We start from the raw sequence: 15,417 nt of genomic DNA, 5'->3' as shown, positions 1-15,417 counted from the left end.
ACAACAATTAAATAATTTCTGGTATTTACCATCTTCATGTCTTCTTTCAGGGGTAACAGATACTTGTCAGTAAGGTCCCAGGTATGTCCAAGGGCCCTCAACATTGTAGTTTTCAATAATGGAATGATTTGGGAGTTGGTAGACTCAGAGGTGGAATCTGCCCCGGCTCGGCCAGCTGTTAAAATCATGTCTGATTCAGTAAAGCAGTGCAGAGGTTAGCCACAGGGCTTACACCCTTTCCTGTGAGGTAGAGAGGTTGTATTTAAAATTTTCTATTATCTGCAGCAGAACAAGGGAACTTTTAGCTCCTGTGCTCCGCTGTTCTCTGTCCATCACACATCACTACCCCCACCCCCGCACCCCCGCCTGTGTGATGGTGGATGCAGCGCAGGCGACGTGCGATGATGCATCAGTCACTGCCGGGTCATGTCACTGAGATCAACAGGGAGAGCAACAAGGTATTGGGGGTCATTTACTAAAGGCCCGATTCGCGTTTTCCCGACGTGTTACCTGAATATTTCCGATTTGCGCCGATTTTCCCTGAATTGCCCCGGGATTTTGGCGCACATGATTGGTTTGTGGCGCATCTGCGCTGGCATGCACGCGACGGAAATGGGGGGGCGTGGCCAAACGGTAACCCGACGGATTCTGAAAAACCGCCGCATTTAAAAAAAAAAAATTGGTCGCACGGGCCATACTCACATGCACCGCGATGAAGACGATGAACTCCGGGGCACCTCGGCGGACTTCGGCGCAGCAGCGCCACCTGGTGGACATCGGGCGCAGGACCTTCATGAATCACCGGAAGACCCGAACGCTCGTCAGAGAAGCCGCCGCTGGAACGCGAATGGACCGGGTAAGTAAATGTGCCCCATTAACCCCATTGTTTATTGTAGCCGGTTGGGTGCTGGCCTCCCTGACACTGCGGGCCCCATAGCTTGGTTCTGGTACTTTTTATGTATAGGACTTGGTTGTGAGGTTACATTTATGGTATGAGTCTGGTAAAAGGGTCTTTATTAGAGATGAGCGAGCACTAAAATGCTTGACTGCTCGTTACTCGGGTCAAACTTTTCCCGGTGCTCGAGTGCTCGTATCGAATAACGAACCTCATTGAAGTCAATGGGAGACTTGAGCATTTTTCACTGGAAGAACACATTGCAGATGTTTCCATACATCTGCAATGTGTTCTTCACACATATTGCTCTTCATATAATATTGTGAAGAACACCGTTCGGCGCTCGTGTCTTCGGATAAGTTAGCAGATGTTCGGAACATCTGCAAAGTGTTCTTCACTGTGTTCTTTCTGATGCCCGCTCCAATCCTCCATGCCCGCTCCAGCCCCTGCTCCACTCCTCCATGCCCGCTCCGCTCCTCCATGCACGCTCCAGCCCCCGCTCCGCGATGCCCGCTCCGTGTTGCCCGCTCCGCTCCTTCATGCCCACTCCAGTCCACGCTCCGCTCAACTTCAGCCTGAGCTCCTGCATGCCTGATCCAGCGTCGGCGCGCGAGTCTTCGGCTAAGTTAGCAGATGTTCGGAACATCTGCAATGTGTTCTTCACTTAAATGATCTGTGTTCACTGTTTTCTTTGTATTCTTCACTGTTCTTCACTGTCTTTTCTTAATTAAATGCTCGATCTCCAGCAGGGGAAATACTCAGCCGAGCAACGAGCCGTTCCGAGTACTCTAATACTCGGACGAGTATACTCGCTCATATCTAGTCTTTATATGTCTATATATGAGTTATTATGCTAATTCACATAACACTATGCACAATCTGCTCTGCTCCTTCTGCTCTACAACAATCGGCCTGCAGATAGGACACTACATACAATCTGCTCAGCTCCTTCTGCTCTATAACATGCTGCCTGCAGATAGGACACTATGTACAATCTGCTCTGTTCCTCCTGCTCTATAACATGCTGCCTGCAGATAGGACACTATGTACAATCTGCTCAGCTCCTCCTGCTCAATAACATGCTGCCCAAAAATAAATAGTCTTACATGGCCATTAATAGCTGACAACTGAACATCTGTAAGAAAACACAACACAACAATACATGGAGGAGCAAACTAAATTCAATCAAATTTGTGAAAGGTAATTAAATAAATGGATATTTTTAATTTCCTATGTTTGTTTTAAAATCCTAATTTGATGCTTTCCCCCTCTTCACAGTATCGCTGGGCACAAGGCTCTGTATTTCGCAGTCACTTGGAAAATATACATCATGTCCATCATCTTCAGTAAAACCAAGCAAAATAAATTATTAACATTTTTTCTAGATTATTTTCAAGTCAGGACAACGCCATTGGCTCCTGGTGTGTGGATGAGTTGTAGCGCCCTGCGTCCCATGTGGGTCCGGTCTGCTCTGTGTGTGGAGGGGGGAATGGACCGATCAGTTCATGGAAACACATCCGAGGTCGGAGAACTGGGATTTTAGGACGGAGTTATCTGCAGTGTTTCCAGCATGTTCTCTACGGCCTTCAGAGACATCTGCGAGTCTGTCATGGTGCGGCCTGCAAGCTGAGAACCGGGAAGAGACCAAAATACTTAATTACATTACATAGAAACATGGACATTGCGGGGCGTCACCTGACTTCCGGTATGAGCAGACGCATCTGAGAGGAGCTCCGGTGCCGAGCACACTTTACAATTTAGACCGCAATCATACCCTGGTCACGGGTCAGACGTTCCTCCAGCCGAGGGGTAAGCACCATGAGCAAGGCTCGAAACTCTGCGGCTGCAGAGAGGCTTAAAGGTTTTGCCAGAGTGAAGACCCAAAATGGCGCCGCGGCCTCGTGTGCGCGGCAAGAGCGGGCCGCATCAGAACCTGTGGACTCCTCAGCTACGGAAGATGAGCCAGAACTCTCGCTTAAAAATGTGTCAGCCCAGCTGTTAACAGCTATACAGCAATCCACGGTATCCTTAACTACGAAAATTGAGGAGATTCGGGTGGATGTTGGACTAATCCGACAGGATATGCAAAAGCTGAGAGACCGGGTTAAAGACGCGGAGGAGCATATATCTCAGATGGAAGACGACAACGCTCCGATACCGGCGCAACTGGCTACGCTAGAAAAAGCAGCTGAAATGTGGGCCCAAAAGTCAGACGACTTGAAAAACCGCCTAAGGCGAAATAATATCAGAATACTGGGTCTTCCTGAAAAATCTGAGGGTGCTGACCCCATTGGTTTTATGGAATCGTGGTTCAAAGAAATGGTCCCGAATCTATCTGTTTCACCGTTATACGCTGTGGAAAGGGCACATCGGGTTCCCGCAAAGCCCCCACCGCCAGGAGCTCCACCACGACCTATGTTGGTGCGCATACTGTGCAGTAAGTACAGAGATGCTATTCTGGGAGCGGCTAGACGTGCAGCTCGCCTGAGAGTCATCTACGATGATCGAGTGATGTTCTTCAACTCACCTGCAGAAGCTGATGACTGGCTGAATACCAGAAGACGTCCGCCTAGGCCTTGACATCGCCATTTTGATCCTCATCGCCATGAGTCTACCCGCATGGCTTTACCAGGGACGCTTGACTCTTGATGTGCTAAGTATACCTTATGCTACTCACAAGGCTTAATGACTTTCTGTTTAAGTTGTTTACCCAGATATTAATCTTTCAATGTGGTTACCTCAAGGATATGAGATATGTCCAATGTTTTTTCTTATAGGTTACTCATGTTACTTATACATATGTGGTTACTAGAGATGAGCGAGCACTAAAATGCTCGGGTACTCGTTATTCGAGACGAACTTTTCCCGATGCTCGAGTGCTCGTCTCGAATAACGAGCCCCATTGAAGTCAATGGGAGACTCGAGCATTTTTCAAGGGGACCAAGGCTCTGCACAGGGAAGCTTGGCCAAACACCTGGGAACCTCAGAAAAGGATGGAAACACCACGGAAATGGACAGGAAACAGCAGGGGCAGCATGCATGGATGCCTCTGAGGCTGCTTAATCGCACCATTATGCCAAAATTATGGGCAACAGCATGGCCATGACAGAGTGACCGAATGAGGCTAGATAGCATCTAAAACATGCAATAATTGACCCTGACACTATAGGGGATGGCATGCAGAGGCAGCGGCAGCAGTGGCAGGCTAGAGAGTCTCATGGCGACATACCCTAAATGGACTCAGGTTTCACCAAAGGAGGTGAAATGATTTCCTATGTGAACAAAAGGTTGAAGGTATATTTAGTCAATAACACAGCATGGTGGCGACATAGTGACCAAGTTCCATAACGTATCTGGTGAAACACCCGAAAAATGAGCCTGACACCGCTCTTTTGATAAGGGGACGACATGTGGAGGCAGCCATGGAGACAACTTCCATGATTAAGAGCGACAGTATGGGGCATTCATATTGCGCTGCTATGATTGCAACTTCAGGTCTCCAGCATGGCGGCGACAGATGGGCCGAGTTCCACTATGTATCTGGTGAAACACCTGAAAATTCTGCCTGACACAGCTCGTTTGATAAGGGGATGATGTGCTGCATATGCTCTCGTGCTCCAGCGTCTGGGGTATAGAGAGTTGAAATGAGACATTGGTGGACGCTGTGGAGGATCGTGGAGGCAAAATGGACAGGAACAGCAGGGGCAGCATGCATGGATGCCTCTGAGGCTGCCTAATCTTGGGATGGAGCTGGCGGTCCACTGCCAGGCGAGCTTTCGCCTGTCCAAGCCCCTGTCTCTCGGCTCCTCCCCACCCAAAATGGGCTTGGGGGCCAGAAGCGTTTACTTTGAAAAAATTATAATTTTCAAAGCAGGCCGGGTCGTTTGAATATTTCACCTAGGAATAATGGAATAGCATAGTGGTTCTATTTTTAATTGTTTTTACGGAAATGGTTCCATGATTAAGAGCGACAGTATGGGGCATCCATATTGCGCTGCTATGATTGCAACTTCAGGTCTCCAGCATGGCGGTGACAGATGGGCCGCGTTCCACTATGTATCTGGTGAAACACCTGAAAATTCTGCCTGACACAGCTCGTTTGATAAGGGGACGATGTATGGAGGCAGTGAACTAGTAGTAGATTAAAGGTGCTGCAGTTAAAACTATGTTAGTTGGATCTTGAGATGGAGCTGGCGCTCCGCTGCCAGGCGAGCTTTCGCCAATCTAAGCCCCTGTCTCTAGGCTACTCCCCAAACAGCACTTCTAAGAACCTTTTGTATAAGATCAAGTGTAGTAGCGTTCTTATAAGTTTAGGATATGGCGGGTGAGGGGAATGTAAACAGATGCGCAAGAAGCGCTGAAATAATATCGGTTAATCATAAAAGTTTGCCAGTATATTTTGTGGATAACACAGCAGGGTGGCGACAAAGTTAACAACTTTGATGTGGAATCCATGAAAACAACCCAAATTTCTGCCTGACACACCTCGTTTGATAAGGGAACCAAGTATGGAGGCAGCTATATGGACGACTTTTGGAGGTAGCAATGGAGACAACGTGTGGAGGCTGCTATGGAGACAATTTAATTTGGATAGTGCCTGTATGTGGCAGTACAAAAAAGTTTTCAAACCAGAGGAGCAGGTAGGTGGCCCTCCAGAAAAATGAAATAGATTGAGTGCCTGTATGTGGCAGTCCAAAAAAGTTTTCAAACCAGAGGAGCAGGTAGGTGGCCCTCCAGAAAAATGAAATAGATTGAGTGCCTGTATGTGGCAGTCCAAAAAAGTTTTCAAACCAGAGGAGCAGGTAGGTGGCCCTCCAGAAAAATGAAATAGATTGAGTGCCTGTATGTGGCAGTCCAAAAAAGTTTTCAAACCAGAGGAGCAGGTAGGTGGCCCTCCAGAAAAATTGAATAGATTGAGTGCCTGTATGTGGCAGTCCCAAAAATTGTTTAAAACAGAGGACCGGGTAGGTGGCCCTCCAGAAAAATTAAATGCATAAAGTACTATAGCTAGAGCCAGTGGGCCCTGTCAAAAATAGCCAGTTTCCTCTGCTTTAGTGTACAAAGAGGAGGAGAAGGAGGAAAATGAGGAGGAGGAGTGCATAAATTATTCAAGTTGAGCTTCCTTCACCTGGTGGAGATTGGAAATTATGAGAAATCCAGGCTTTATTCATCTTAATAAGCGTCAGCCTGTCAGCGCTGTCAGTCGACAGGCGTGTACGCTTATCGGTGATGATGCCACCAGCTGCACTGAAAACCCGCTCGGACAACACGCTAGCGGCAGGGCAGGCAAGAACCTCCAAGGCGTACAGCGCCAGTTCGTGCCACATGTCCAGCTTTGAAACCCAGTAGTTGTAGGGAGCTGTGTGATCATTTAGGATGATGGTATGGTCAGCTACGTACTCCCTCACCATCTTTCGGTAAAGATCAGCCCTACTCTGCCGAGACTGGGGACAGGTGACAGTGTCTTGCTGGGGTGACATAAAGCTGGCAAAAGCCTTGTAAAGCGTACCCTTGCCAGTGCTGGACAAGCTGCCAGCTCGCCTACTCTCCCTCGCTACTTGTCCCGCAGAACTACGCACTCTGCCGCTAGCGCTGTCAGAAGGGAAATACTGTTTCAGCTTGTGCACCAGGGCCTGCTGGTATTCATGCATTCTCACACTCCTTTCCTCTCCAGGGATGAGAGTGGAAAGATTTTGCTTGTACCGTGGGTCCAGGAGAGTGAATACCCAGTAATCGGTGCTGGAATAAATTCTTTGAACGCGAGGGTCATGGGATAGGCATCCTAGCATGAAATCTGCCATATGCTGAACAGTGAAGGTCTGAGCAATGCTCCCCTCTTGTGTCTCGCCAACATTCTCCTCCTCTTCCTCCTCATCCTCCTCCACCTCCTCCGATATGCACTGAGAAACAGACCTCAGGGTGCTTTGGCTATCAACAAGGGAATCTTCTTCCCCCGTCTCTTGTGAGGAGCGCAAAGCTTCCGACTTCATGCTGACCAGAGAGTTTTTCAACAGGCCAAGCAGCGGGATGGTGAGGCTGATGATGGCGGCATCGCCACTGACCATCTGTGTTGACTCCTCAAAGTTACTCAGCACCTGACAGATATCAGACATCCACGTCCACTCCTCATTGTAGACTTGAGGAAGCTGGCTGACCTGACTACCAGTTCTGGTGGAAGTTGACATCTGGCAGTCTACAATCGCTCTGCGCTGCTGGTAAACTCTGGATAACATGGTTAATGTTGAATTCCACCTCGTGGGCACGTCGCACAACAGTCGGTGAGCGGGCAGTTGGAGGCGGCGCTGCGCTGCCCTGAGAGTGGCAGCATCTGTGCTGGACTTCCTGAAATGCGCACAGATGCGGCGCACCTTCGTGAGCAAATCAGACAGATTGGGGTATGTCTTGAGGAAACGCTGAACTATCAGATTTAACACATGGGCCAGGCATGGCACATGTGTCAGTCTGCCGAGTTGCAGAGCCGCCACCAGGTTACGGCCGTTGTCACACACAACCAAGTGCATTGGTCAGAAGGCTTATGTTTTTGGGAAGGACTATCTCCCGATACACTTTAGTAAATAATAAACTCAACACCCCAAAAATAAATATTAAATAAATTTAGAGGCGGCAGGCTCAGCCTGCTCAGAATGGGGAGGTAGGGGGTTTGGGGCTGGCTATTAACAATGTATACGACTAGGAGTTATATATTTGTATTACTGAAAATTCCATACTCCTCCTCGGGTAAAAATACTCCTCAAAAATGGTGATAGGAGTATTATTACCCTTCTGGAAAAATGTTAGTGCGACCTCTGCACACACACACACACATAAGCATATATATATATACACTGTGAGAAAGTGAGAGGTGTTGTGTGGGAAAACCGCTATCTGTCTTACAGGCAGATGAAATGCTGGTGGTAAAAGCCCTGGGTTTGTCTGCAGTAACCCAAGGGTTAATGCAGACATGATAAGCAGGAATAGTCTGTTTTGTCTGTGTTGGCCTAGCTAACACAGACACATTGGTAATGTCCGTACTGGGCCTGCTTATTATGGAGTAGGGGTAGGCTGGTAGTGGGACTCCTACTCCACCCGGGCTTCGGTCCTGGGCTTTTGTATAGCCCACAGGTGCAGGTCACAGGCCTCGTTAGGGCCTGATTTAGTCTGCAGGCCAGAAGCAGTAGGAGAGGCCCTACCTGGAGAGCTGAAAGCGAGATTGCATTCTCACAGCAAAGGTAACTGAGGGTCTCCTGTCTTGCTGCTGGCCAAGAGCGTGTGCCAGGCAGCCTGGTACCCGGATAGCTAGGGTCCTCAAAATGTATTAGACAGCGCCTAGCCGGGCAGGAATTACTTTTATAATGTTTTTGCATGTGCCTAAGCCAAGGCTGAATTTGTGTTCTGTTTTGCAAGTGTGAATAAACACTTAAGTCGGACTTTTAAACCTGCGTGTGTCACTGCTTCCTGCACTGCTACCTGTCAACTACCAGAGCAATTCCCCACATATGGTGGATTGGAGCGGGCAAAGTGCAGTGAAGTATACACTAGTGCATGTCCTGGAAGTTGACAGCACTGAAGCTGCAAGCCACAGCCATGGAGGAGTTAATCAAGCAGCTTGTCCAGTCCAACGTGCAGCAGCAAGAGACAAAAAGATTGCTGCTCCAGCAGATAACAGCCCTGACCGCTGCTCAGCAAAGGACTGTCCCAGCAATGACGGTGAAGGACGCCAGGAAAGAGGTCCGCAAAGCTATGACCAAGATGACCGCCGAGGATGATGTGGAGGCCTATCTGACAGGCTTTGAGAGGGTGGCCACCCGAGAGAGGTTGCCACAGCAACACTGGGCAGAGGTGTTGGCCCCCTTCCTCGTCGCTGATCCCCAGCAGGCATACTACGACCTGAGCGAGGAGGATGCCCGGGACTACTCCAAGGTAAAGGCAGAGATCTTGGCCCGACTAGGAGTGGATCAGCATCTACGCGCTCAAAGAGTGAATAGCTGGAGATACCAGGAGGCGCTACCACCGAGGGGGCAGATGCACCAACTTGTTCACTTGGTCCGCAAGTGGCTCCAGGCGGAGACATCCACCCCAGCCCAGATGGTCGAGAAGGTTGTTTTGGACCGTTTCCTGAGGGCCTTGCCGGGTGAGATCCAACAATGGGTGGGACACGGGGACCCGTCTGATGCCGATGCGCTGGTGGGGTTGGTGGAGAGGTTTTGTGCCACTCAGGCCCTAACAAAGAAAGCCCCTTATACCAAGACAGGCCTTAAGGCACGGAAGGTCTTGTCACCCACAAATTCCCGGGGCAGGACAACGCCCAATGTCCGGGAAGTACCCCAGGGGAGGAGGAGGGGGGAGGCTCCCACCTGTTGGACCTGCCATGAGCCAGGTCATATTGCAGCCCATTGCCCCAATTCCTCAGAGCCCATGGACTGCAGTTCCGCCAGAAGGGTTTCTCTCTATGCTGCCCCTGTCTACACAGCTACTAGCCCCGACTCTGCTGATGAGCGCCAGCTGTGCCGGGTGACTGTGGCAGGGCATCCAGCGTTGGCCCTGCTGGACTCAGGCAGTCGGGTGACCTTGATTAATGGGTCCCTCACAGACCCCAAGGCGGTCACAGGGCGCACAATTGGAGTCCTGTGCATCCATGGGGACGTAAAGGACTACCCCACCACAGTTATTAACTTCCAGACCTCTTGTGGAGAGACACTACATGAGGCAGCGGTTGTCAAGAACTTGCCCCATGACCTTATCTTGGGACGGGACTTCCCCATGTTCTGGACTCTATGGCAGGGAAACCAAGAGTTGGGGGGTTGTTCTCCTGTGTTGCCTGGTCAGATCTCTGAAGCCGAGCCTGATGACCCAGACTCTGGAGTTCCTGCCGTAGGGGTGACCGCCACAGAAGATGGAAGTGTAATGTTTCCCCTAGATGTTATGGCAGGCGAAACTGAGGAGGTAGTGACAGGACCGCAGTTGTCTGATTTGGAGGTATCCCGTGACAACTTTGGTACTGCCCAACTCCAGGACCCCACTCTGGTCCGCGCCAGAGAAAATGTGGTAGAAATTAATGGCGTACCTCAGCACCCAGGTGCGGATAAGTTGTTCCCTCGTGTGGTGGTAAATCAGGAGTTATTGTACCGCATTGATAAGGTCCACGGTGAAACCCGGGAGCAGTTAATGGTACCTCAGCCATATCGTCAGATGGTGTTAGACCTTGCACATAAGCATGTGATGGGAGGGCACCTAGGTACCACAAAAACTCTGGAACGCATCTTGCAGCGTTTTTACTGGCCAGGAGTATATGATAGGGTAAAAAGGTATTGTGAAACTTGCCCTGATTGTCAATTGCATGCTCCCATGGTACACTTTCGAAGTCCGTTGGTACCTCTGCCCATTATTGAGGTACCCTTTGAAAGGGTCGCCATGGATTTGGTCGGTCCTTTAGTTAAATCTGCTCGGGGGCATCAGCATATCCTGGTAGTCATGGACTATTCTACCCGATATCCTGAGGCCATCCCACTGCGGCACACCTCTGCGAAACTAATTGCTAAAGAGTTGTTTGCCATGTTCTGCCGGGTGGGACTTCCCAAGGAGATCCTCACAGATCAGGGGACTCCTTTTATGTCAAAAGTCACCAAGGAGCTATGTCGGCTCTTTAATATTAAACAGTTACGCACCTCTGTGTACCATCCTCAGACGGATGGATTGGTAGAACGGTTCAACAAAACTTTAAAGAGTATGCTAAAAAAGGTGGTAAACAAGGATGGGAAGGACTGGGATGTACTATTGCCATATTTAATGTTCGCCATCCGAGAGGTCCCACAAGCCTCTACTGGGTTCTCACCGTTTGAGTTAGTGTATGGCAGACTTCCCAGGGGTCTCCTGGACATAGCCAAGGAGACATGGGAACAAGAGCCCACCCCCCACAAAAGTGTAATAGACCATAACGCAGATATGCAGGACAGGGTGGCAGCCGTCATGCCCATTGTCAAAGAGCATATGGAGGAGGCACAAAGAACTCAAAGCCGGGTTTATAACAGGTCAGCAAAAGTAAGGAGCTTTAGTCCCGGTGATCGTGTGTTGGTGCTAGTCCCCACTGTAGAAAGTAAGTTTCTCGCTAAATGGCAAGGACCGTATGAGGTTATAGAGAAAATAGGAGAGGTGAACTACAGGATACGTCAGCCCGGACGGAGAAAACCCGAGCAGACTTATCATGTAAATCTGTTGAAGGCCTGGAAAGACAGAGAGAGTCTGCACACAGAGATGGTTCTGGCTAGTCCACCTCCTGTGCTACCCTCACAGGCTGCAGATAAGCCAGTGCCGGAGGCAGAACTGCGAATAGCCGATACCCTTACCAAAGAGCAACAGCGAGAGGCTCGAGAGTTTGTAGCAAGAAATACAGATGTGTTCTCAGAGTTGCCAGGCTACACATCTGTAATTAAACATGATATTGTCACTGAGCCAGGGGTAAACGTAAGATTAAGGCCGTACCGAGTCCCTGAAGCTCGTAGACAGGCCATATCAGAAGAAGTTCAGAAGATGCTGAAGCTAGGGGTTATTGAGGAGTCCAAAAGTGAGTGGGCCAGTCCAATTGTTCTAATTCCCAAACCGGATGGGACGTTGCGATTTTGCAACGATTTTAGAAAATTGAATGAGGTGTCTAAGTTTGATGCCTATCCCATGCCCCGGGTGGACGAGCTTATTGAGAGACTAGGGGGTGCTCGGTACTTCACCACCCTGGATCTAACTAAAGGATATTGGCAGGTACCCCTGACAGATAGGGCTAAAGAAAAGACAGCCTTTATCACCCCTGAGGGCCTTTTTCACTATGTTGTATTACCGTTTGGGCTTCATGGGGCCCCCGCTACCTTTCAACGGTTAATGGACATAGTGTTAAAGCCACATAGGAGATACGCCTCCGCCTATCTAGATGACATTATCATCTACAGCCAAGACTGGGCGAGTCACTTGGCCAAGGTACAGGCCGTAGTGAACTCTCTAAGGGCAGCGGGCCTGACTGCAAACCCCAAGAAGTGTGCGCTGGGAATGGAGGAGACACACTATTTGGGGTATGTGATCGGTCGAGGTATAATTAAACCTCAGATCAACAAGATTGACGCTATACAGGGTTGGCCTCAACCAGTGAGCACAAAGCAAGTCAGGGCATTCCTGGGCATTGTAGGGTACTACAGACGGTTTATACCAAACTTTGCCACCATGTCCGCTCCCCTGACAGACCTGCTGAAGGGTAAAAGGCCTGTCATGGTGCGGTGGAATGAACAAGCAGAAGGTGCTTTTCAGGCATTGAAGTCTGCGTTGTGTGGATCTCCCATCCTCATTGCGCCAAACTTCAAGAAAGAGTTTATTGTGCAGACGGATGCGTCAGATGTAGGACTGGGAGCTGTCCTGTCTCAGGAGGTGAATGGCGAGGAACACCCCATTACTTACCTGAGCAGGAAGCTCACGCCAGCTGAAAAAAATTACAGTATCGTAGAGAAGGAATGTCTGGCGATAAAGTGGGCATTAGAGTCCCTACGGTACTACTTGCTGGGACGACAGTTCCGTCTCATAACTGACCACTCTCCTCTCACGTGGATGAGTAGAACTAAGGAGAAGAATGCCAGGGTCACTAGGTGGTTCTTGTCCCTCCAAAATTTCAGTTTCATGGTGGATCACAGAGCCGGGAAGCTACAGGGGAATGCGGATGCCTTGTCCCGAACGCATTGCTTAATGTCAGGAGTTCGCCCTGGTGGGTCTGAACTGAGGGGGAGGGTATGTGAGAAAGTGAGAGGTGTTGTGTGGGAAAACCGCTATCTGTCTTACAGGCAGATGAAATGCTGGTGGTAAAAGCCCTGGGTTTGTCTGCAGTAACCCAAGGGTTAATGCAGACATGATAAGCAGGAATAGTCTGTTTTGTCTGTGTTGGCCTAGCTAACACAGACACATTGGTAATGTCCGTACTGGGCCTGCTTATTATGGAGTAGGGGTAGGCTGGTAGTGGGACTCCTACTCCACCCGGGCTTCGGTCCTGGGCTTTTGTATAGCCCACAGGTGCAGGTCACAGGCCTCGTTAGGGCCTGATTTAGTCTGCAGGCCAGAAGCAGTAGGAGAGGCCCTACCTGGAGAGCTGAAAGCGAGATTGCATTCTCACAGCAAAGGTAACTGAGGGTCTCCTGTCTTGCTGCTGGCCAAGAGCGTGTGCCAGGCAGCCTGGTACCCGGATAGCTAGGGTCCTCAAAATGTATTAGACAGCGCCTAGCCGGGCAGGAATTACTTTTATAATGTTTTTGCATGTGCCTAAGCCAAGGCTGAATTTGTGTTCTGTTTTGCAAGTGTGAATAAACACTTAAGTCGGACTTTTAAACCTGCGTGTGTCACTGCTTCCTGCACTGCTACCTGTCAACTACCAGAGCAATTCCCCACAACACACATAAGCATATATATACACACACACACATAAGCATATATATATACACACACACATACACACACATAAGCATATATATACACACACACACATAAGCATATATATATATATATACACACACACATATAAGCATATATATATATACACACACATAAGCATATATATATATATACACAGAAAAAAGAAAAAAAGTTCACAGCGGCACTGCTTAACAGGTATGGTTGGGTGCACGCTCAAACGGGCCGGCTAGGTCCCACAGTCCATACAAAATAGAAAAATAGGCGGCACTCCAGTATTGTGGGAAAAATCAAGTGGTTTTTATTCCCAAGTTGCTACGTTTCGGCCTCATCCGAAGCCTTTCTCAAGCTTGAGAAAGGCTTCGGATGAGGCCGAAACGTAGCAACTTGGGAATAAAAACCACTTGATTTTTCCCACAATACTGGAGTGCCGCCTATTTTTCTATTTTATATATATACACACACATAAGCATATATATATATACACACACACACACATAAGCATATATATATATACACACACATAAGCATATATATATATACACACACATAAGCATATATATATATATACACACGCACACACACACATAAGCATATATATATATATATACACACACACACACACACATAAGCATATATATATACACACACACAGGCATATATATGTATGTATATGTACATAGATACATGTTAATAATGTAACTTACTTTTTTGATGTCCAGAGTGATGGCTGTTTGGGTCAGCAGGTCGGTGTTGTTGGGGCGTGCCATCAAGTGGGTGCTTCGGTGTTCATGCGGGCGGGCAGTAAGTTCGTCAGGCGGCGGTTGGCAAGTGCGGTGGGTGTAATGGGCGGCAAGTGTGATGGGCGCGTGGGCGGCAGGCAAGTGAGGTGGGGGGCAGGCAAGTGAGGTGGGGGGCAGGCAAGTGAGGTGGGGGGCAGGCAAGTGAGGTGGGGGGCAGGCAAGTGAGGTGGGCAGTCGGCAAGTGAGGTGGGCAGTCGGCAAGTGAGGTGGGCGGGCGGTCGGACGGCAAGTAAGGTGGGCGGGCGGACAACAAGTAAGGTGGGCGGACAGCAAGTGAGGTGGGCAGGTGGGTGGCTGGCAAGTGTGGTGGGCGGGCAGTTCAGTGGGCGGTTCGTTGTGCGGGCGGCTGTGAGGAAAGTTCAGTGTTGCTGGCTTGTGGGAGGCTCAGCTTTTTGGGAGGCAGTAGGCGGTTAGGCACATACAGCTGTGCGTCTCCGGGCCCCCTAACCTCACGGGCCCGTAGCTACCGCTACGGCTGCTACGGTGGTAGTTACGCCACTGGTAGGTGGTACTACTAGTACATAACATTGCTCCCCTGTGTCCATTTTCTTCACAGTATTAGGTTTGCTACAGTGTCTTACACTCCAATATGCCCAATGAAATGGTCCCTATCTGATTGTTGGACCTACCTCCTATGCATAAAAGACAGTACTGTTTTTAACCCCTTCATGCTCTGTGACGGATATATCAGCCGCAGAGCTATGAAGGGTGTATGAAGAGGGCTCACGGACAGAGCCTTCTTCATACAGAGATGGGCTTTGCTGCATATTGCTGGTGCTTGCACCAATGGCGGGTGTTAACCTCTTCTTTGCCGCCGGCAAAGTCACCGGTGGCACTTAAAACGTGGCGGTGCATGGGCGCATGTTTCTTTAGATCATCGCTCATCGGGGGGCGGGGGGGGGGGCAGCGATCGGTTGCCATGACAGCCTCGGCACACGGCACACTGGTTGAAAATCACTGGCATACAGGATGTAACAAAAAGGTAGGGATGGTAGAATATCTCACAAAATACACATTGGATCGAAAAAATTTAAAATATACAGCATGTGTCAAATTTTTAAAAAATCTATCCAATAATACCAAACTCGACCTCCTATCCCCTCCTGTTCGTGGCGTGGGGGTAACGTTAAAATCTTAAGTAGGAACCCTCATTTCTTATAGCAGATTTTGATTACCCAGCAAAAATTACATTAATTCAATCAATCAATTCGATCAATTAATTCAAGTCATTTTCATTGACAGATGGGGCTGTAACTGTAATAAAAAATCAAAATGGGTAAAAAAAAT

The sequence above is a fragment of the Engystomops pustulosus genome, chromosome 2 (assembly GCF_040894005.1).
Source record: "Engystomops pustulosus chromosome 2, aEngPut4.maternal, whole genome shotgun sequence".
Taxonomy (NCBI): domain Eukaryota; kingdom Metazoa; phylum Chordata; class Amphibia; order Anura; family Leptodactylidae; genus Engystomops; species Engystomops pustulosus.
This window is presented reverse-complemented; position numbering follows the sequence as displayed.